Source organism: Mustela nivalis (genome assembly GCF_964662115.1).
Source record: "Mustela nivalis genome assembly, chromosome: 18".
Lineage (NCBI taxonomy): Eukaryota > Metazoa > Chordata > Mammalia > Carnivora > Mustelidae > Mustela > Mustela nivalis.
This window is the reverse complement of record NC_139037.1, coordinates 27480758-27504572: the sequence shown is the minus strand read 5'-3', so window position 1 is coordinate 27504572 and position 23815 is coordinate 27480758. Positions and strand designations below refer to the sequence as shown.

General features: G+C 43.3%; 1 long non-coding RNA gene across 1 annotated transcript in view; it reads right to left on the bottom strand.

Annotated features, from left to right (window-relative positions):
• Window positions 1-23815, bottom strand: part of LOC309853913 — a 254206-nt gene that overhangs the window by 48388 nt on the left and 182003 nt on the right. The window contains exon 5 of the long non-coding RNA XR_014306025.1: window positions 13437-13602. This is a non-coding gene — a long non-coding RNA (uncharacterized lncRNA). The remainder of the gene's footprint in view (window positions 1-13436; window positions 13603-23815) is intronic.

Sequence of the window (23815 nt, the reverse complement as noted above, 5' to 3'; positions counted from 1 at the left end):
TCAATGATGAATGCCTTTTTTGGCATATCGTCCCTTCTGCTCACATTCTACTTAGTCTTCCTGGGACCATATGAACTATGAGACAGGCACGCCTGCCAACACTCTCATCAAAAGTTATCAGGAATAGAATTTAATAAACAGGAAGCAACATATAAAAACATTGAGTCAGAGAAATGACACACAAAGGCTGAAATTGCCTTTGCTGCCAAAGTTCCAATCTGTAGATGGGTCCTTCACGGTCGCCAAAGAAGAGAGCCCAGGTTCTCAGGTAGCTCCTGACTTCAGCATTCTCTCAAGGGACATCTCTACTCTCATACCTCCCTGGAGCCTCTGCCATCTCCAGTCTACTGCCCAGGACTCCAGGAGCCGTGCTCATCCTCAGCAGCATTCCTGACTGCCCACTTCCCGCGATAATTGGAACTCAACTTCCCATGCCTCAGAGAATAAGTGGAAAAGAACAAGGAAAGAGAGGCTGGTGTTTATGATTCACAATGACATCTTTGCAGCTCTGTGGGCCAATATCTCCCGTTCTTAGTTCATCTGTTTGGAGCGCTTGCTGGAGAATCCATTTGAGAATCCACTAGGATCTCTGTGCCCAGTCAGATAGGTCCCCAATGCCCACCTTCCCAGTGTTGAAGCTAGGATGTGAAAGCACCTACAAGCCTGAAAGCCAGGTCACTCGGGGGTGGGGGAGTCTCCTTAGGGCTGGGCCCACCTATACATTTCTCCAGCTGATCCCTAAGTCTTAGAGGCAGACCTGAGAGTTTTTCCTTCACGTCTTGCTCTCTTTGACTTTTAGTAGGTATTCCCTCAGGCCTGGTTGATCGCTGAGCAACACCAATTGGGATCAGAGAATTAGCTCATTCAGAGGAGGCATGCCCTTTGAGGACTGAGCCTACGAGGGGCTCCCAACAGCCAGAATAAGGATTTTGTTTTAGATAAGGTGTTACTGAAGATAAGAAGCACTATAACGAAGAGAATGTTTTTTGAGTATGTATCATCTATAAAGTATGGTACTTTAACTTTTACTGAGTGCTTCCTATATATGAGGCACTCCCCTGTATGCTTCATACTTATTCATACATATTGAACAATTTAATCCTCAAAACAGCTCTAATAAGGCAGCACTGTTATTATCTTTACAGATGAGGAAACAGAGGCCCAAAGATGTGAAATGCAGCAGCACGTGGGCTGCAGGAGACAGCCATACACACGAGTAGTACCAAGACGGGCCGAGTAAGGTCTCTGCCACGAGAGACAAGAGTCTGGAGAGGCTACCTCCTTCGCCAGAATTCCCTTATGTGCCTTGCCTACCTCAAGAATTTTAAGCATCCTTCAAGAGTCAGTTCACGGTCTGTGTTTTCTGGTAGAGCCTTCTCTAATCTCTCCCACCACAACCACCCCCCTGCTGCCCCCAGCAGACCAACAGAAATGACCACTCCCTTTGCTGAGCCATCTTGCCTGGGACACAGCATTGGCCCAGCCTGATCACCCTGTGTGACAAGGGCTCCCATACCTGCTGTGAGCAGGTACTGGGCTGTGAGTCCCTGGAGAGCAGAGGCAGACAGTGCTCCCAGGGCCTTCCCAGCACAGAGCATGGCCCAGAATAGGGGCTTAGTAACCCCTAGCTGAATGACCCAGCAGGGAGTCAGGCTTACTTGAAGGCCTCCATCCTGAAGTGACATGTCACTTCTACTCCTCTTCCATTGCCCAAAGCAAGTCACACGCTTCTGGTCAGCCTTGCCACACCTCAGGCCCTGCCTAGTAAAACTCAGCTATGCCAAACAGACCCCATCCCCATGGGCACCACCAGAAAGATCAGCTGACAGACAGGTCGGGGGGGAAAAAGCCAGGTCATATCTTGGGAACTGTCCCCCCCAAAAGGGGTACTTCTAGAAATGTGGGAAAACTGCAAATGAGGTCTGTATTGTGTGGGCTATTAAAAGGAAGGCTTTGGGATGTGTGGAGGAGTCTACACTGCCACGTAATGCCTACTCCACTACGAATTTTCCACGTGACTTTGAGCATCTCCTTTACCCTCAATGGTTCTCTTTCTCTCCATCAGTAAAATCTTGGGCTACGAACTCATGGTCTCCATGGTTCTAAGGCTGCACAGTCCTGACAACCAAGACTGGCTCACCGACATGCCAAATATATTACCTACCCCATTGCTTGGAAGGCTGATGAATCTTAACACATGCAACAAGCCACTACAGAGAAACCAGTAATACTCCTTTCCCATCTTTAAAAAGACTGTCTTTTTTCCAACCTCACATGTTTTTTTTTTTTTTTTCTTCTTGAATATTGAGTCTCAGGGGTGAGTAAGCTATGTCATCATCTCCCAATGCTCAGAAATTTGGGTTCCACGGGGGTGAAAAAAAGAAGGGGTGAACGACCTTTTCCCTTTCGTCACAGGAAACCGCAGCATGCTGCAAAAGAAAGATGGGCTCCTGATTATTAAAAATAAACCCTGGCCCACAGCCTGCCTTGCACATTAGTCTTGCCAGCAGATGCAGACTTGCATACACACTCTCTGGCTCCGTGCTGAGACCCAGCTTCTCTGGCCAGTTTTCATGCTGAGATTCTCTAAGGACAACCATTTGTGTTTGGACAACTATGAAATCAGCTATTTGCTTGCTCAAGGAAGGGAATGCTACCCTAGGGCTGAAGGGGACAATGAGTCCCTAGAATCTTGACAAGGAATCTCAGTGGTTTGAAAGGAAACGTAAGATATGCATTGAGATTCTTCTGGTATTAAATGATAGAAACATAAACTAATATTGATTAATGCACAGAAGGTAACTTTTTTTTTTTTATTTTTTTGGCTCATATACCTGCAAAGTCCAAAATGTGGAGATGCCTATTAGCTTCAAGAATGGCCATATCTAGGTTCCTGAGCAAGCTCATTGGGCATTTGTCTCTCTCCCTCTCTATGTGCTCTTTCACTTTCAGGCAAACTCTTCCCAAGCTTAACAAGATTATCTCCTAGCAGTTAACTCCAGTGGAAAGAGATTCTGGTTACCACTGGTTTCAACAAAATAACTCTTGTTGTCTAATTTGAATTACATACCCAGTCCTCAATCAATCCTTGTAAACTTAGGATAGAAAACATTAACTGGCCAGAATAGGACACTTGGAATTGCGGATGAGGCAGGCCCCCCATTCCCACTTGATGAACTGAGAGTGCAGAAGGGTAGTTCACAACCCCCCCAAAAGTCAGTTTTAAAACCTGGACAGAATGTGTGGAGCATTCTGAGAACTCAGTAAGAGAGAATATAAGACCAGAATTCAAAATACCACTGATACCTTTCCCCACTCTGGTACCCCTGGATCTGAATGCAACATAGTCTGAAACCATGAAGGGGGCATTAGAGAGGCTCTGGGGTTCTGGCTCAAGGTGTGAGAAGGAAAAACAGATGAACTGAACACCACCAACAACAAATTAGATCTTAGTGACATTACCAATTTCTTGTCTTTACCAAAAAGAAGCAACATACGCATCCTTTTCAAGTGCACATTAAATACTCACCAAGAGAGACTATATCCCAAATCAAAAAATAAACTTTAACAAATTTAAAATAATTGAAATCATACAAAATGTATCTTCAAACAATGGAATTAAGGTAGAAATCAATGAAAGAAAGAGAAGAGGAAAATCTCAAACACTACCATATTAAACAGCATGCTTCTAAACAATCCATGGGTCCAAAAAGAAGTCTCAAAGTAAATTAAGAAATATTTGAACTGAATGAAAATGAAAATACAACATACCAAAAGATGTGGGATGCATCTAAAGCAGTGCTCAGAGGGAAATTCACAATACAGATAGTCCACAACTTATAATGGTTTGACTTCATGATTTTTTGACTTTGTGATGGTGGGAAAGTGATCTGCATTCAATACAAACTGTACTTCAGATTCTGAATTTTGATCTTTCCCCAGGCTAGAAGCACTCCCTGTGAGCCACAGCTCTCAGCCAGCCACACGATCATGAGGGTAAGCAATGGATACACTTATAACCATTCTATACCCATACAACAATTCTGTTTTTCATTTTTTAGCTTTAGTACATTTAGTTGAAATATTCAATACTTTCTTATAAAATAGGCTTTGTGTGAGATAATTTACCCACCTATAGGCTAATGTGAGTGTTCTGTGCACATTGAAGGTAGGCTAGGCTAAGCTATAATGTTCAGTAAATTAGACGTATTAACTGCATTTTGACTTATGATTTTTTTCAACCTACAGTGGGCTTATCGGAACATAACCTCATTGTAAGCCAAGGAAAAACTGTATTAAGTACTTACATTAGTAAAGAAGAAAGGTCTCAAATCAGTAGTCTAAACTTTCGCAAGAAACTAGTAAAAGAAAAACAAAATAAAACCAAAGCAATCAGAAGAAAGAAAACAAGGGGCACCTGGATGGCTCAGTCAGTTGGGCATCTGTCTTTCACTCAGGTCATGATCCCAGGGTCCTGGGATGGAGTCCCACATCAAGCTCCCTGTCAGCAGCAGGGAGCCTGCTTCTCCCTCTCCCTCTGCCTTCCCCACCATCCACTCATTTTTTTTTTTCTCACTCAAAATAAATATTTTTTCTAAATGGAAGAAAGAAAACAATAAGGTAATGCAGAGTGAAGAAAATTGAAAACAGAAAGAAAAAATAGAAAATGAATCAAGCCAAAAGTTGTTCTTTCCTTAAATAATCAATAAAACTGAGGTGTGTGCAGCAAGACTCACAAAAAAGACAAAAGACATAAATTATTATCAAAAGTGAAAGAGGAAATATCACTAGAAATCCTGTAGTCAGTAATCATAAGGAAATACTACAAACACAACAATACATGTAAATTCCACAACTTAGATGAAACTGAACAATTCCTAGAAAAGTAAAAATAACTAAAAATCACCCAAGATGAAAAAGACAACCTAAATAGTCCTATAAAGATTTTTTTTAAATGAATCTGTAGTTTAAAATCTTTCAAGAAAGAAGTTTCCTGGCACAATGGTCTTATTGACAAATTCTACAAAATAAAGACCTAACACCAACTCTACACAATCTCTTCCAGAAAAAAATGAAGTGAAGAGAACATATCTTCGTTTGTTTTGTGAATTCAACAATACACTGAGTGAGACCAAGAACTTACAAAGATAGTAACAGAAAGAAAATGACCAATATCTTTCATGAACATAGAAGCACAATTTCTTGGCAAAGTAATGGCCACCGAATCCAGGTTTTTACACACACACACACACACACACACACACACACACACACACAAAGAATAAAACACAACCAAGTTAAGGCAGAAATACAAGGCTGGTTAAATATTTGAAAATCCATCAATGTTATCACCATATTCAAACTTTAAAGGGAAAAAAACTCTACATGATTATACTAATTCATGCAGAAAAAGTATGTAACAAAATTCAACACCAATTCATGATAAAACTCTTAGTGAAACTGAGATGGAAGGAATCTTCTTCAATGTAAGAAAGGGTATCTATTAAAAAAAAAAGCTACAGCTCACATTACACTTGCTAGCAAAGGACTGCATGCTTTCCCCTTAGATTGAGAAAGAGGCATGTTTGCCCATCAGAATGGTTATAATTAGAGTCTGATAACACCACAGGCAGAGTCTATTAACTAATTGGAACTTTGTCATACTGCTGTTGGGTATGTGAAGGGGTATAGATATCTGCATGGAAATCTCTAATTAACATTTATCATATGCTCCAACATTCCACTCCCATTTCAACAGAAATGTATACATATATGCACTTAAAATACGTACAAGACTGCTTTGCTGCAGGCGTAATCATCATACCCCCAAACCAGAAACAATTCAAATGAAGAGATAAACAGTGGTATGTCCATACAGTAGAATACTATTTAGCAGTGAAGGAAAGAACTCTCGGGTGCAACTCAACAACTTTATGGTGGGCAAAAGCAGCCAGGCACAAAAGAGTACATACTGTGCGATTTCATCCATACCAAGTTCTAGAACAGGCACGACTAAGCTAAGATGATAGAAATCACAACAGCGGTTGCCTGAGGGAAAGGTTGTCTGGAAACAGGCCCAAGGGAACTTTCTGAGGTGATGTAAATGTTTTCTGTCTTGTTTTGCGTAATGTTTTCACAGCTGATTACAATTATCCAAGCTCACAGAACTGAACGCTTTGAGTTGTGCATTTCTTTAAAAAAAAAAAAAAAGGTTTTTAAAAATTTATTTTATTTTAGAGATGAGTAGAACGGGGGAGGGGGAACCAGAAAGAAAGGGAGAAGGAGCGAGAAGGAATGCCAAGCAGTTTTCCCGTTGAGCATGCAGCCCAACATGAGGCTCGATCTCACCACCCTGAGATCAGGACCTGAGCTCAAACCAAGAATCAGACCCTTAACTGACTGAGTCACCCAGGTGCCCTAAGACCTGTGCATTTCTATATGACCTCAATTTAGTACAAAGAAAAGAAACCCTTGATGAATAATGCACTTGACTTTCTATGAAAGAGTCTCATACGCATTCTCCCTGTTCCCTGCATTTGATCTCAGCATCCCTGAGTGGCAGAGGGATGGGACATTTTATGAATGAGGAAACAGGGAGAGGAGCAGAGTGAGAAAGGGACTCCCAAGAGCACACAGCCTGTGCCAGGACTAGAGCCGAGGGTTTGGGACTCCACAGCCAGTGCTCCTTACACACGTCTTGGCTGTCCTTCTGTGTTCTCCTACACCACCAGGCACCACGGAGATGCCCGCAGGGTGATGGTGCGCTCCCACAACTTTTTCCCCATTTATCCCCTCCACAGACTCAAGTCCTGCCTGCAATTTTCTGTGAAAAGTCTGAGAACTGCTGATGTTACAGATGCTAAAACAAATGTAAATGTCCAGGGGCTCCTCTCTTCTTTTGCATCCTTTGTGGGAGGACATGCAAGACACTGGAGTCTGATTTTCACTCTGGGCTTAATTGGTTCTATCTGCCTGGAATGGTACGATTTCCAGGTACCAGCTCTTACATCAGAGAATGTAAAACCGGAGGAGCTGCTGGTGAAGAAGTCCTTAACCGCGGTTCTGTCTCTGTGTGATGTCAGCCTCCTGTGCCTTGGTTTCCCTATCTCTGAGACAAGGGACCTGGACTAGATAAGATCTAGATGTCCTGCACGAGGGTCAGGAGCTGGAGTGGCAATAGTCATCTTTTTTTTTTCAAACCTCCCATGTGAACACTGTCAGCCCAGACATCCCCCTGAGGATGCTCATTCCGGAGAAAAGTCTCAGAAGTCACTGAGATGAAGAGGACCCGCACATCCCCACTCCCCACTGCTCCATGCAAAGAGCACCTGAGACCTCCAGGAGGAATCATCTTCTGTTCCCCTGTCCAAAGAAATTTCAGGAAACCTGACAGCCTCTGTGTGTCACTTCTGGGCCAAGATATTGGATTTGTGAAAACCTGATTCCTGGTCCTAGTTCCATTTACAGCTGACCACTTGCAGCTCCTCAGAAAGACCCCTTCTCGGTAGGGACTTGTTGCTTTGTCCAAAAAATGGACTTAATGATCCCTGTCTACTCCCCAGGATGGCTAAGAAGACCTAATGAAGTGAAGATTACTGGATGTGCTTTGAGCAGGTGAAGCTCCCTACTGAGATATGGGGTTCTTATCTTCCGGGGAGGTCAGAGGATACTATCTTAAATCCTTGCGGTTTAGAGCTAACCTTTCTTTCCCGGTGCCTGTGTAGTGCCGCTCACACCACTAGATGGCGATAGCTGTCACTTGCAGATTCAGAAAGAAGGGTGTGGGAGAGCCAGGGGGCCGCCTGCTTTAAGAAAACTAGGCCAAAGCCGGCTCGTTACATCACTTCTAATGGAAGCAGCCAGTTCAGTCTGGATTTTTCTCTATTGCAGGAGACAATGCAAGGAAACTTCCTGGCTCCTTGCGCATTTCAGTGTTAATTATTTGGCTAGAGATCAGTCTTTATCTCCCAGGAATTGGTTCTGGAGCCCCTGCCCCACCTTCTGGGAGTACAGGCCTTTCTCCCCTAAGGCTTCCGGACCCTTCTCCATTTGGCTCAGGCCCCACCCTCAAGCAGGCTCAAAGTGCATTTCTTGTCCTGCGTTTTAAATCTCAGCTGAGTTCAACACGCACTTCTGTCTACTTACACCAGGGGCCCTACTGTGAAAACAAGTACAGACTGCTTGAGCTCAGATGCGCCCCTGACCCTCACCTGCTATATGCAGGCTTTTGAGCGAGGCATTCTAATTCTGTGTTCTTCCCTTTCCTTACTTTTAAAATGGGATTAATAAAAAAAAAAAAAAGTTATTATTAAATGAGTTAATTTTGGTTGTTATGGAGCTTGGAGCTTGGAATGGGCTCTGGCACTTTGTAGCCACTAGTATTATTTACTGAGCGCCTGTGATGTATATTATCTCATTTAATGACCATACCCATGACTCCAAGAAATTAAACAATGTGCCCAAGGCTGTACCGCGGTCAGAAGTAAAGGTAGGATTTGAACAGGATTCTGGCTCTACAACCCCTGCTTCAGCTGCTCTTAGTGAGGAAAATGAGCAGCAGAAGGCAGAGAATCAAAAGACTAGCAAAACTGCAGACCACACTGTCAGTCCCAGAATGCCTGCAAATGGGCCATCCTAAACCACGCTATTCAGGTCTCCGAGATCTTGCCCTAGATCAACGCTAGCACTCACTGGGCCTTTGGGATCTGGGGAAAGAGCCTTCCTTGAGCCTCAACTTAAGATTCGTTTATGAAAGAGGGTATCTTGATAGATCACTATTAAGGCTTAGTTGTCAAAATCACCTGGGGTCCTTCTTAAAAGTGTGGATATTTGGACCCCACTTCTGAGCTGCTAAAATAGAATCTCCAGGGGGAGGGATTTGGACATCTGTATTTTTAACAAGTGACTCATGATTCTCAGGACCAGAAAAGTTAGCAAAACGCCCTAGGTCCAAATGATCTTAGAGGTTCTCCCAGTTCTGTTCATCTTGATCCCACCGCTCTTCAACCCAGCCCCCGATCGGTCTCTGTAGAGACATGGACATCAACAGACCCTGTCCCGGTGCCCTGCAGTCCGACCCCCTAAGGCCCGCCCCAATCCACATGGATTTGATCTCTTCTTCCTTCCTGTAAGGCACTCAGCTTCTCAAGGGAGCTAAAGCTGTATAAATAATAAATGAAATTTACAGTAGCATTTGGAATTCACTTAAGCACTAGAAACGTAGCTGCTATAGAGTCTCTTTAAAACTCATCTTTTCATTGGGTAAGAAGAAAAAGAAAAGCAGCTTCTCCAATTGACTCTCCTAATATGCAAATTGGATATTTTGAAAAGACTTGATTCTAAATGTTCACAGTGTCCATTTAGAAGGCATAGTTTCCATTGCCAGAAGAGCAGTGCCCTGCTGCCCCAGTTTAAAATACCCAGGAGAGCTAGGTCAGACTACCTTTCAGACCACAGGCAGGGTTACTAGCCCTGTGACCTGGAGGCAGGCCCTGTGGAAGGAACGGGAAAGAAGCCCCAAGGCACAAAGCTAATACTAGACTCATCATATCAGCTTCTCCTATAAACCCTTTCAATCCTTGCTCTTCCTGTTTGCAGAGTCACCAAATGGTACAACTGAGCAATATTGGCTGCCTCCATTGCCCTCTTTTGGCTATAGTTCCTCTCTCAGTCCCCACAAACCAGGGACCCCACTGACTTGAAACAGACCTGAAATTCTTCCTGTTGGCCAAGTCTGGGTTGAGGGAAAGTTTTCTGGAAGTGTGTACCCTGGGCTGGGTTTTTTTTTTTTTTTTTAGACTGGTATCAGTCAGCTATTGTCACAATAATGCTATGTAACAAAGCACCCTACCACTCAGTGATTTATAACAATAATTCATGCTCATTCGTGCATGTGTGGGTTGGCTAGGGCAACTCTGCTGACCTCCCTCAGCTGATCTCAGCTCAAATGACTTTGGTTTCAGCCTTGGGTTTGGTTCAGGTCTGCTCTAGGTATCCCTCAATACTTCCCAGATCACTAGGCTAGCCAGGGCATGTTTCTCTAATGTTGATGGAAGAAGCTCAGAAAGACAGGTCATAGCCCAAGCTTCTTCCAAGCCACTGATGGTGCCATATCTGCTCGCATCCCGTTGACTAGAGCAAAAGGCAAGGACATATAATCTGCCCAACATGAAGCCAAAACAAGTCACAGAACACATGTGGGGTGGGGGAGGAGGGCAGGAAGGTTAAATAGAAAAAAACAGGAGTTAGGCACCCTGGAGCTACTCCCTTAGGTAGGATGACACAGAGAAGGATCCTGCAGAAGCTAGAGCCAGGCTTCATGTTGAACTCATTCAAGCAATAGAAACATGGCTGCAGTAATATCTCCGTGGGGAGTGTGGGAAGGTAGGGAAGGAGAAAATGTAAATCAGGAACAAATAGAACATCAAACAACTATCTCCAACTACATAGTACATACCATTGCCTGGACCCCAACCTTCTCAATGCTCCATCTCCCCATCAGCAAGTGAGAAAAACCACACGAGAGGAACCTGACCTCTTCTCTGCCACAGCTGGTTGTTTTCTTTAAACAAATCACAGCTTTAAAAAAGATCAGCCCGGGAAGGGACTCTGGATGACCCTCGTATCCCGCCCCCTCATCTTTCAGAGAGGAAATGGGGCTTATGGAAGGTCCTGAGGCAAGTAAACAGCCGAACAAGGAGTTCTATTTGTGCTTCTGCGGTTTTCCCACCTGAGACATCTCCAAAGAGCCAGGTAATTAAGATTTCCTTTATTTGACAAGCACTCTGTGCCAAGCACTGCCGTAGGTGTCAGGGATAAAGAAGTGAACAAACACCTCTCATGAAGCTTCCATTCTACTGAGGGAATGGATAGATGGTAAATAAGTAAACCAGTGAATTAATCCCATGGCAATAAATGCTATGAGAAAAACAAGTAGGACAGGGGGGATGGTTAGGATAAATTGAGGCTGTATACTGATGGCCAAGGGAGGTCTCACAGAGAAGATGACATTTGATCAGTGCTCTGGTCTGATTATTTCTGTGTACCCCACCTTCCCCCCACCACTAAATTCATATGTTGAAACCCTAACCTCAAAATAATGGTATTAGGAGGTGTGGCCTTTGGAAGTACTGGGAGGCCCCACAGAGCTCCCTTGCCCTTCTGCCGGGCAAGGAAGACAAGTCTACGACCTGGAAGAGGGCCCTCACCTGACCAGGCTGACACCCTGATCTCAGACTTCCAGCCTCCACAAGCGTGACAAGTAAGTTTCTGTTGCTTATAAGCTACCCAGTCTGCAGTATTCTGCTAGAGCTGCCTGAACGGGCTAAGACAATCAAGGAAGTGAAAGAAGTAAGCAAGGAGCCGTGAAAAAAAATATCTGGGTCTTTCCAGCAGAGGAAACTGCAAGTGCAAAGGCCCTGAGTCAGGGACAGGCTTGGCATGGAGCAGAGCAAGCAGAGGAGGTATGGCTGAAAATGGCAGCTAGACAGTGTGGTGGTATGGCCAGATCATGAAAGGTCTTGAGGGCTATGACGATGAATTTTGTGTGCATCAATTTGACAGGGCTAAGGAATATGCAGATAGCTGGCAAAGCAGTATTTCTGAGTGTGTCTGTGAAGGTGTTTCTGGAAGAGATTAGCACTTGATTCAGTAGACTAAGTAAAAAAGACCTGCCATCACCAGCGAGGGTGGGCACCATCCAATCCATGGAGGGCCCAAATAGAACAACATGATGAAGTTAGGGTGAATTTCCTTTCTCTCTTCTTGAGCTGGGACGGCCAACTTCTCTTGCTCTCAGACGGTGAAGCTCCTGGAACATCGGAGCTCCTTGTTCTCAGGCCTTTGGGACTTAACACCTGTGGTCCCCTGACTTCAGGCCTTCAATCTCGGATTAACCATACTCCAGGCTTTCCTGGGTCTCCAGCTTGCACATGGCAGATTGTGGACTTCTTAGCTTCTATAACCACATGAGCCAAATCCTATAATCAATCTCCTCTTTTTATCCATATGGGATCTATCTGGATCCTACTGATTCTGTTTTTCAGGTGAACACTGACAGGCACAATGGAAGAACTTAGGGTTTTGCTTCAAATGAAACAGAAAGCACTGGAGGGCTTTGAGTTAAAGAAACACATGATTGGACATTTTGGTTTGAAAGATCTCTTTGGAGGGGGAGATACCTGGGTGGCTCAATGGTTAAGCATCTGCCTTTGGGTCAGGTCATGATCTCTGGGTCCTGGGATGGAGCGCCACATCTGGCTTCCAGCTCAGTGGGGAGTCTGCCTCTCCCTCTTCCTCTGCCCCTTTGGCTATTGTGTGGAGAATTAACTGCAAAGGACAGAAACTAGGGTCACATTGGGAGGCAACTGCAGTACTCCAAAGTAGAGGTGGCTTGGCATCCCAGGTGGGAAGGAAGAGTCAAATTTGGGATTAGATGTGGTAAAGCTGAGAGATTTTCCTGATGGCCATGCATGTGGCGGTAGAGATCAAAATCAGAAAAGAACCCAATGTTGTAAGAAAAGAAGATCATCTTGAGCACCTGGAAAGATGGAATCACCATTTTCTGCATTGGTGCAAGTTGTAGAAGGAACAGGTCTGGGGGGGTAAGTCAGGCAGCTTTAGAAGCAGCTGCTTCCTTGCTTTCTGATTGCCTGTTTTTCCTGAGACAACTCATCTACCTAAGCCCAGGGCAGGTTAAAGTGTTTCTGTAGCTAAACATCTGCTTTCTCCAATAGATGTAGTCATTTCCACTAAATTCTTGGTCCTAGGTCAGAATCCCCAAAAAGCAGACTCTGATGTGAAGTTTAGCATGCGGGAGGTTTATTAGAGTGTCACTAAGATCAACACCCATGGGATGAAGGGAAGGAGGCAGACTGGGCACAGCGAGACACCAAGCTGTGATGCAGTATGAGTGTTGAACGTGGAGAGTCCTGAAAATGAGATGATCCTTCAGAACCACCTAAGTTGGGACAAGGCGGCTGGGCAACAGGGTCACCAGCTTCTCATGGAAACATGTGGCATGACGCAAAGTCACTTTCTTTATCTGAGACATTCCCTAAAGGGCTGACAGCTGACCTCTGTCTTCCAGAGACCTGGCCATCAGTGAGAGAAACCGGTTCTTTATTCTGGAAGGGGAAACTGGGTGGTGCATCACAACATTTACCATATTCCCTCATGCCAGACACAAGGAAGGCTAATTTCTTCAAGTCCAGTCCTTCCCCCACACTCATTATTCATGGCTGGCCAGCAAATGAAAACCTCGTCCGACTCCACAGATTTTCCAGCCAGAGGCGAGGCAGGAAAACATCCTAACAATGGACCACAGAGGAAATTCCTAATGGAAGAATACCAGTGTGGACCCTGACCTTGTCAGAGCAGCTGTTAGCTAGACCCAGAGGGCAGACCCAGCCCTGGTTAAACCTAGCTGCACAATTCACCTTCACCTTTGGAGTCTTGATTTAAAACATCAGCCTTCAACACATAAAAAGCTCAGGAGAGAGGTGCCTGGATGTCTCAATCCATTAACCGTCGGACTCTTGATCTTAGCTCAGTTCTTGATCTCAGGGTCAAGCCCCACATCAGGGTCCATGTGGGGTGTGGAACCTACATAAAATAAATAAATAAATAAATAAATAAATAAATAAATAGCTCAGGAGATCATGTAACAGTTGTAAACTATACAGAATCTCTATGTTCTCCTTCTTACCCCAGGCTCCTACAAAAAACAGTAAATAAATAATAATAACAGCAGAAGACAAAAATATAAATAAAATATAAATAAATAATATATAATAATATAATAAGAAAGAATAATAAAAATCCATAACAATGTTGTAACAAAAGAAGAGGTATTCCCAACAGACCAAAAATTATCAAAAATCCCTGAAAAGAGTAAGACAGAGAGGGAAGATTGAAGAAGAAAAGCACATCCCAGTTGCACAAAGGAAAGAAGTGCTGCAAACGAGTTGGAGAAAGCAGCTCTGGACACAGAAGTCGCAGGAGAGCCCAAGGATGATTGATAGGGTGATTGGTCCTGAAAAAAAATCAACATGACAAAAGAAAAGTACCAAATCTAACCACCTGAGGAATTAAATTTAACATGAAGAACTAAGCTTAACAACCTGAAGAACTAAAGCCCATGGGAAGAATCAACAGAACAAATAAAAATGCCTTTAGAAAATTCTAAGTAGTATTTTCATGTGGGGGGTATTATATACATACAAGATCTTCAACTAGAGGTCTGGAAATGACAATTTGCAAAGTAACAGCTTCAATATGTAGGTTGAGAATCAGAAGAGATATAACTAAAGAGCAAATTAGTAAAGTAGGAGATTGGACCAAGGACTTCCCCCAAGAGAAAAGCACAGAAAGCAACAGATATGAAAGAGAGGCACAAAGTTAAGGGAAATGGAGAATGAATCAAACAGTGACAAAATCCTTTGATAGGAGCCTAGAAAGGCGTAATAGTGAGAATGGAAAAGAAACGCTCAAGTAAGACGTGGGGAAATAACTCCTGAAAGAAACATGAAAATCTCCAGATTTAAAATGTCCATCAAATGCTGAGCAAGTTAAATTTAAAAAGATCTACATTTAGGTATCATATGGAAAATTTTACAAAGAGAAAATTCCTCCATACAGAAAGAACTGATTTCCTTGCAAAGAAATGAGACTCAAGTATCATCAAAATTCCTACTGGAACCATTGAAGACAACAGGCAACAGAACAATAATAATCTCAGATATCTAAAGTAATTTATTTTTAATCTAGAATTTATTTGATGCCCCAGTAAAACTATCTTTGAAGTAAAAGAGGAAACCAAAGATATTGTCATATAATATGTCAGAAAGAATCTCTAGACAGGATAGAACCAGATAAAATGAAGAAAGGAATCAAAGAGGAAAATGTAGGTTATAAGAAGTAATGTTAAGCAAAACAAAACAAAAACAAAAACAAAAACTAAAGAAATTAAGACTTCACTACTGAAATACATAATTATATTTAAACAAAATCTTTAATATTTTGTACCTAAAATCCCAAGTCATACCAACATGGTTAAGTGTTGGGAAGAAGAAAATAAATAATAGGAGAAATCAAGTAGTGAAAAAAGCAAAAGGTTTTACTATTTTTCACTGGCAGGATCTAGGTAATGATTGATTTCCAGACTCAGTATGTCTCTTAAAAATGCACGGATCTATTACAACTGATTGGAAGTACAGAAATAAAATGAGCAGCTGCAAACCATTACAGTAGGAAAATAAAACAAAAAGTCATTCAATAAACTCCGCCCCCCCAAATACCAGAGAGATAAAGGAGAAAAAAACATGAATTTATAAGTTTTTTTAAAAATGACAGGTGTAAGTCCAATTATATCAGGAATATCAATAAGTATAAGTAGTTTAAATCCTTATCAGATAAAAGAAGCTCTTAAATTAGGCTTAAAAAATAGAAGCCCAGGGGCGCCTGGGTGGCTCAGTGGGTTAAAGCTTCTGTCTTCAGCTCAGGTCATGATCTCGGGGTCCTGGGATGGAGCCCTGCATCAGGCTCTCTGCTCTTCTAAAAATAGAAGCCCAGTATATGCTTCTCCTAACATACACAAAAGCAAAATGATAAGTGGAGGTTAAAAATAAGAGAATGGAAATAGCTATGCCATGCAAATACTAATAAAAAAATGTGGGCAGAGTAGTAACAATACCAAACACAATAAAAATCAAGGCAAAGCACAATGAAAGGGACTGAGATAAGAGACATTTCACATAGATAAACTATAAGTTCTATAGAAAAAACATATCAGGGGCATCTGGGTGGCTCAGTGGGTTAAAGCCTCTGCCTTTGGCTCAGGTCATGACCCCAGGGTCCTGGGATCAAGTCCTGAATTGGGCTCCTTGCTCAGCGGGGAGCCTGTTTCCCCTTCTCTCTCTGCCTGCCTCTCTGCCTACCTGTGATTTCTCTCTGTCAGATAAATAAAATCTTAAAAAAAAAAAAAGAGTTGGACACAGAAACCACCAGATTAAGTAGCTGTACAAAGGGAGTACAAAATACAAAGTATCTCTAAGTACAAAGAGAGAGGATATGAATAGCATATATACTATAATTTTAAAATGTGATGTAATAGCTATAGATGTTAATAAAAGACAGCTCATTATTTTCGGTTACACATGAAATATTTAAAAAAATAACTTATGTATTTGTATAAATTTGTAATAAATTATGTATTAGGCCCTAAAAGAAATCTCAACAAATTCTCATAACAAAGGAGTCCAACCAGTTACTTCTAGGCCCAAATACAATAAAATTCAAAATCAATAACAAATAAGATGGCCAAAAAGTCCTACACATCTGGGAGTGTTTAACATCTTTTAAATAATTCTTAGGTTAAAAGAAAAATTAATATTACCTTTTAGAAATTAATGACAAGGAGAGTCCATATATCAAAAATCTGAGGCACACACCTAACTCAGGACAATTTAGTCTTGAAGTTCTCAGAAAAGAGAAAAAACAGTAAAAGCAAAGTAAGCTTTTCAAGATTAAAAAAAAAATAAAAACAATGAAACTTCAGGGAAGACAAAGTGAAAAAATTAATAAACTAGGAAATAAACCAATAGTGTCAATTAATAAAACTAAAAGTTGGTTCTTTGAAAAGACCAGTAAACTAGAATCATCTGTGGCAAGATTGAGAGACTAGGGGAGGGATGAGGAAGCGGGACAGAAAAATACAGTGTTAGGAATGAGAAATGAGATAGAATAGACAACACATATTCTAAAGTAAAGAGAATTTTATACCAAAGCATTTGAACATCTAGATGGATTGGATAGTTTTCTGGGGGGGCACAATAAATCACAATAATTGGCTCCAAAAAAAAATCATGAAAGAACAATAATCATCCGGGAAACTGAAACAGTCATTCAAGCTCTACCCTGCTAAGATGCACAAAGTAAGAAAGTTTACCGTCTTGAATGTTCTACCAAACATTCAGGAAACCCAGAATTGCACACAATACACACTCTAGGGCATTGACGATAGAAACTACCCAACTCATTGATGTGGCTAGCACAACCCAGTTCCAAAACCGAACAGGGAAAACACAGACAAAAGGGGAAAAAAAAAACATATGCCAATACCATTTATGAGCAAAAATCCTAAGCAAAGGATTAGAAATCAAAACCAGTACCTCATTGTGAACAGAAATATAAGAATGGGGGACGCCTGGGTGGCTCAGTTGGTTAAGCAGCTGCCTTCGGCTCAGGTCATGATCCCAGGGTCCTGGGATCGAGTCCCACATCAGGCTCCTTGCTCGGCAGGGAGCCTGCTTCTCCCTCTGCCTCTGCCTGCCTCTTTGTCTGCCTGTGCTCGCTCTCTCTCCCTCTGTCTCTGGCAAATAAATAAATAAAGTCTTTAAAAAAAAAAAGAAATATAAGAATGGTTCAACATCTGAACACCATCTATGTTTCTGACTTGACTGAAATCCTCTCAACAGATCGTTTCAATGATGTTAAAATTTAATAAAATTCAGTACCCATTTCTTTTTTTTTTTAAGATTTTATTTATTTATTTGACAGACAGAAATCACAAGTAGGCAGAGAGGCAGGCAGAGAGAGAGGAGGAAGCAGACTCCCTGCGGAGCAGAGAGCCGGATGCGGGGCTCAATCCCAGGACCCTGGGATCATGACCTGAGCCGAAGGCAGAGGCTTTAACCCGCTGAGCCACCCAGGCACCCCTCAGTACCCATTTCTGATGAAAAAAAAAAAAAAATCCCAACTAGGTAATGCGTTCTACTATAGACCCAGCGCACACATCATAGTTAATGGTAAATTACCAGTTAATGGTAAATAGTCAGGATCAAAGTAAGGATGCCTATGACCTCTGCTACTTTTCAATACTGTATCGAGGGCTTGCCCACGGAGAAAGACAAGAGAAGGAATCAAATTGAACAGAGAGAGATGAAACTATTTGCCGCCCATATAACCATTTACCTAGAAAATCCACAGAAACCAAAGGGCAATTATAATCAAATACAAATTCATCCAGGTGACAGATACAAAAATCCATGCACAAAATTAATAACTTTCATATTACACAACAGTAATGAACTAGAATATACTTTTTTTAAAATGATTTTATTTATTTATTTGACAGAGATTACAAGTAGGCAGAGAGGCAGACAGAGAGAGAGGAGGAAGTAGGCTCCCCGTGGATGCAGGGCTCCATCCCAGGACCCTGGGATCATGACCTGAGCCGAAGTCAGAGGCTTTAAACCACGGAGCCACCCAGGTGCCCTAGAATATACATTTTATAACCCTATCCACAAGAGGAGAAGAGTAACCTGAAAAATGCTTCAGACAAACTTGATAAGAAATACCAGCCAGAGAAAAGCATAAAACTTTAGGACACGAAGGAAAACCCGAGTCAATACAAAGATTGCAGTATTTCGAGGTGGAGAAGAGCTTAAATGCCTGTCTTTTAAAATCCCATATCTCTACACCAGAACCGGACTCACATAGCAAAAGGCCAAAACCAGAAACCTGCCTTTTGAGTCCCATGATTAGGGTTTTGGCAAAGGGTAGACCTCGTTAGCAATTGGGGAAATTAAGAAAATGTCTTTTCAGGAAGCAGGATTGAGGACCTGCATTAGACACAGAAGGGAACAAAAAGAAGGGAGCACAGAAAACAAACCTTGCCGACTTGATCAAGTTTCTTGTCTTGAGCCCTGACCGTGGAAAGACCCAGCAGTGGGAGAGAGGAAGGTTTCTGTCCCCCCACACACACCCCAAAAAATCACCGTGGTCAAACAGATGGCGTTGCACATTTTTAAACCACTTTTTAACACAGTGACTTTTTTTGCCTGCTTGCTCTTTATGCCTTTAGTCAAAAGTCCCACCAGCTGTCACCATCTCAAAGAAAATGTCAGGGGGCTGTGGCTGCCTATGCTTCTCCTCAGCTCAGTGGGAGAGACAAGCCCAGGGACTTCAGCCAGCTGTGGTCCTGGCTGTAGAATGTCTGGAACGCCTGAAGAGTGGTCCCTTCACCAAAATGAACCACCACAGAGGTTCTCAGCCAATCCCTTCCCCAGAGTAGCCCCTTCCAGGTACTAAACATATAGAGTTCCCACAGCACTTTCCCTCCTGCTTCCTTGTCTCCTTCCAGATAGCCCTGTGAGGTCAGACTTATGATCCCATCACACAGACAGACCAATGGGGAACTCTGGCTTTTAGCCTTGCAATCTATGAGCTGTGTGATCTTTGCCAAGTCACTGTCCCTCTCTGGGCCTCAGCTTCTCCATCTGCACAGTGAAACTGACCAAGGTCCCCCAAAGTTCTTCCAGTTAGGCTCGGCACCATTGTCTAGTAACAGGAAGACATCCCCGACCTTTCTCTTCGCATGACAGTTCCTACTGGCTCCCCGACTTCCTTTCATTCCAGGGTAAACCCACTTACTCATCAAGGAGATTGAAACCTGGCAACTCCAGGAAATTACCAAACTAGGTCCCACTCCCTTAGCTTTTTTCCCCCACTTCTCCAAACACCAATCAGTAACCTCTTTAAATGGCAGCCAAATAGGACAATTGGTTCCTGTGGAATTAAAAAAAGGAAAAAAAAAAAAAACCTGATGAGTAATTTGCTGAAACTGATCCCCCCACCTTCTAAAATCATGCATTTAAACTGATTTAGAGAACTTTAAAGACGTATTTAAAATTTCTTTCCTCCTTGTTTAACTATATAATTGTTTTCACTCATAGTAATCGTCTCTTGGAGGCGTATGCTTGACTTATTTAATAAATCCTTCTCCACATTTGAAATCATCCATTAGCAATAAGGAGCTTGACACTCCATTACCCACAATAAATTTCACTGCCATTAAATCGCCACATGCTGCGGAGAGGAATGGAGACTCCAGGATGGCCTCCGCGAGCCAGGGCAAGGTCAGAGCCCAGCCGCAGAGCCTGTCTGAAGCCTGGCTCTGGGTTCCTTACTCCAGGCCTGGATCCTCCTGGAAGTCAAGGTATTTATCTAACCTACCAAGGGGGTTGACACAGAAAGACAAAGTAGGGTGGGAAAATTCGCATCAGCTCTCAGGCTCATCTTTCTCTTTCAAGTGGATTTGGGGCTGGCATGTAGGCCTAAGTAGCTGCCTGGAACTTATACCCACCTCGGGGGCCAAAGCAAGGAGCATGCAAAGAGAGCAGGGCCCAGGCCTGCCCTTGGTCCTAACCCAAGGCCTCAGATGGCCTTGACACAGAGACCGCGTCCTTCCGTACATCATGTTCGTGGCACGGCTGATAAAGAGAATCCAAATGTGTTTATCGTTTTTCTCCACTGTTGCCAGCTGGCCGCGTTCTCAGGGGGCACTGGAGCTTTGCTTACAAGCTGATGACGCCTCGATGCCAGCTCAGGAAGGAAGCCCAGAATCATTGAGTTGGGGGACCTCAGAGTCAGAGCTGAAAGAGACCTCCGAGGCCATTGATTCTGGCAGTTCTCAGGCTTTGTTGTATGTCAGCATCACCTTGGAAGCTGGTTAAACGTACTCATGCCCGTCTGTGGGGCCCCCCACACTGGGAAATTCTGACTCCGAAGCACTGGGTGGGCCTGGGCATCTGAATTCTCAGGGAGCGCCCAGGTAATGTTCATGCATTCCGATGTTTGAGAAGCAGGGATCTGCCGTCTCAGTTCGTAACACTGGCTATACACTGTAATAGCCTGGGAAGTCTGTGTGTGTTCGTGTGTGTGTGTGTGTGTGTGTGTGTGTGTGTGGCCTGGAAAGTTGAAATAGCTCCCATTCCTGGGCCTCACCCAGTACCTGTGAAATCAGAACTTCTGGCTGTAGGCCCTGGACATCAGAATTATTTTAAAACTCCCCAGATGATAACAGAGGCCGTCAGGATGGAAAACAACTGATGTGGGCATTTTCCAGAAGAGAAACAAGCTGAGGTCCAGAGAGGGTTTAGAACTTGCCCCAAGCCACAGGACAAGTGAGGGAGAAAGCTGCACAGAACCCAGGCGTCTGCCAGTCTGATGTGAGCTCCCTGTGCTTGCTGAGATATGGGTGGGCACGGAGCTTCTAAGGAAAAGCAGGGGAAGTGGCCTCCAAGGAAGAGCAGAATGCCCGGGAATGACAGTCACATCACAGGGGATGGCCCTTCAAATGACAGTGCACCTGGACGGTATCCGTGCTGCTAATGTGGGGACACCACTTTAAGTAGCAAGAGTCCATACCCCTTTTAGAATGCCTCTTCCTCCTTTTTGAATCCCAGCATGTACCCATCAGGCACCAGCCCCCAGTTGTTTTTTTCCAGTCTCTGCATAGAACAAAGTCACGGAAATGAGCACACTTTGTCTTCTACACCTTAACAAGGGGTCCGAAGTGTCAAAAGTAAACAGCATGTTCGGTAAATCTGCCTTCTGCCCCGACTACACATGTTATGAGGGCAGTTCTGAGCTCCCTCTCTCATTATCCCTTGGTCTGGGGCTAAGAACAGTGAGCCAGACAGGAATTGGGGAATGCTCAAGGCTCTGCATGGCCTTGGGCAAGTCTGTAGAATGTGAATTCTGATGCTTATCTCCTAGGACATCGTTTGGACTAAGTGAGACATGAGCAACAAAGTGCCGGTTCCAGAAGAGATGTATAAAACGTAGCTTACTGTCTCAGTTTCCACACAGGGATGGCACCACAGGCCAGATGCTGAACCCGATGGCTTGGGTTCCCAATCTAGGCTATGTCACTTCTTAGACCTTAGGCAAATTATTTATCCTTTCTGGCCTTGATTTCCCCTTCTGTATGATAGCAATATGTGCCACAAAGGGCTAATTTGAAGGTCATATTAGAAAGTGCCTCTGCCTAGTCTTCTTGGGGTGGGGACCATGCCATTATCAAATTCATATCCCCAGCAGCTGATGCAAACTTGCTCCCTAGTCCATAGACTCCGTAGTGCATAGTCCTAGTCCTTTTCACTTTTCCATAGTAAGTGCTCAAACTTGTTTGATGAGTATCCAGGATGGAGTAGAAATGATTCATAATTGGAAGACTGTTTTGGGCTTCTGGGTGGTTCAGTTGGTTAAGTGTCTGCCTTCAGCTCAGTTCATGATCTCAGGGTCGTGGGATCAAGCCCCGCATCGGGTTCCCTGCTAAGTGGGGAGCCTGCTTCTCCCTCTCCTTCTGCCTGCCGTTCTGCCTACTTGTGCTCTCTGTTCTCTTTCATACTCTCTCTCTCTCAAACAAATGGAAAGAAAGAAAGGAAGGAAGGAAGGAAGGAAGGAAGGCAGGCTGACTGTCTTGAGGAAGAGGAGGAAGCTTTGCTAGGAGCCATCAAACTATATAGCCTGCAGAAAAAAATCAGCTCCAACCTGTTTCTGTAGAGCCCACAAGATAAGAACACTTTTCATGTACTTAAATAGTTGGGGGGGAAATCAAAAGAAGAGTAATATTTTCTGCAAGGTAAAAATCTAATGAAATTCAAATGTCTGTGTCTCTAAATAGAGTTTTATTGGAACACAGCCATGCCCTCTCATTTACGTATTGTTGATGACTGCTTTCACTTGCTACAATGGCAGGGTGACAGAGACCAAATGGCCCACAAAGCCTAGGATATTTATTATTAGGCCCTTAAAGAAAAGGTTTGCTGACTCCAGCTCTAAGCCTTCAAATACATGAAGAGAATGAGGAATGAGAATAAGAAAGAAAGAGATCAGCTTGGTAGGAGAAAGAACTGCTTGACGACTGGAGTATCTTTGTCCATTTGGGCCGCTATAACAAATTACTGAGACTGAGGGGATTAGACAAAAAACATTTATTTTTCACAGTTCTGGAAGCTGGGGGGCCCGAGATCAAAGTGCTGATAGATCTGGCATCTGGTGAGAGCCCACTTCCTGGTTTGCAGGCGGCCATTTTCTTCTTGTATCCTCATATGGTGAAGCCAGAGGAGAGGGAGCAAGATCTCTCCTGTCTCTTCTTCCATAGGTACTAATCCCATCCTGAGGGCCCCATCCTCATGACCTCATTTAAACCTTATTATCTCCAAAGGCCCCATCTCCAAATGCCACATAGGAGATTAGCGTTTTACTATGAATTTTAGAGGGACACAAACATTCATTCCATAGCACAGAGTTATCTAAACATGATATATGTAGCCTTGACAAGGGACATGTTTTTCTCACTGCAATGGATAACTACTTCTCCTAGATGTTTTTTGGTATTTCAGCATCAGGACAGGGAGTTGGCAGATGATCTTTAAGCCCCTTCCAGCTCTGAGATGCCCAGGATTTATGACTCGGTTGTCCTGGAGACCAGAGAATTCCAAGGTGACTCTGGTCCAGGGATCACTGATGCCTTCAGGCTGTCACATTACATTCTCCCTTTACTGCCAGTCCTCTGGGAAGCTTTCTGGTACCAGTAAGTTACAGGACCTGCTAAGATTCATTCATCTATCTATCAAGTCAGCACAGCTAGACATACAGGGACTGGAGATTCAAATCTCATTGTTTAAACCAATAGCTGATGGCAATTGCTGACAAGAGGAAAGTTATTTCCTGATTCACCCAGACTCAAAGCTTTTGATCAGAGTCCCTCTTCAAGCATCAAGGTGACATTGCAGTTGTAGATTATTTTCTGTGGTCTTTCTTTATTAGACTGCCTTGATCTATTTCTTGTTTGAAGTCATAAGGGCCTGATATATAGCTGCAGTCTGGCCTTCCATCTCAAATGTTCTATTAGTCATCTTAACTTTACAGCTCTTACTTTGGTATCAACATGGGCCCAATTCTAGTTGAGATGCTGTCCTGGGAACTGGTATGGAATCTGCTCTTTAAAACTATTCTACCCAGTAAA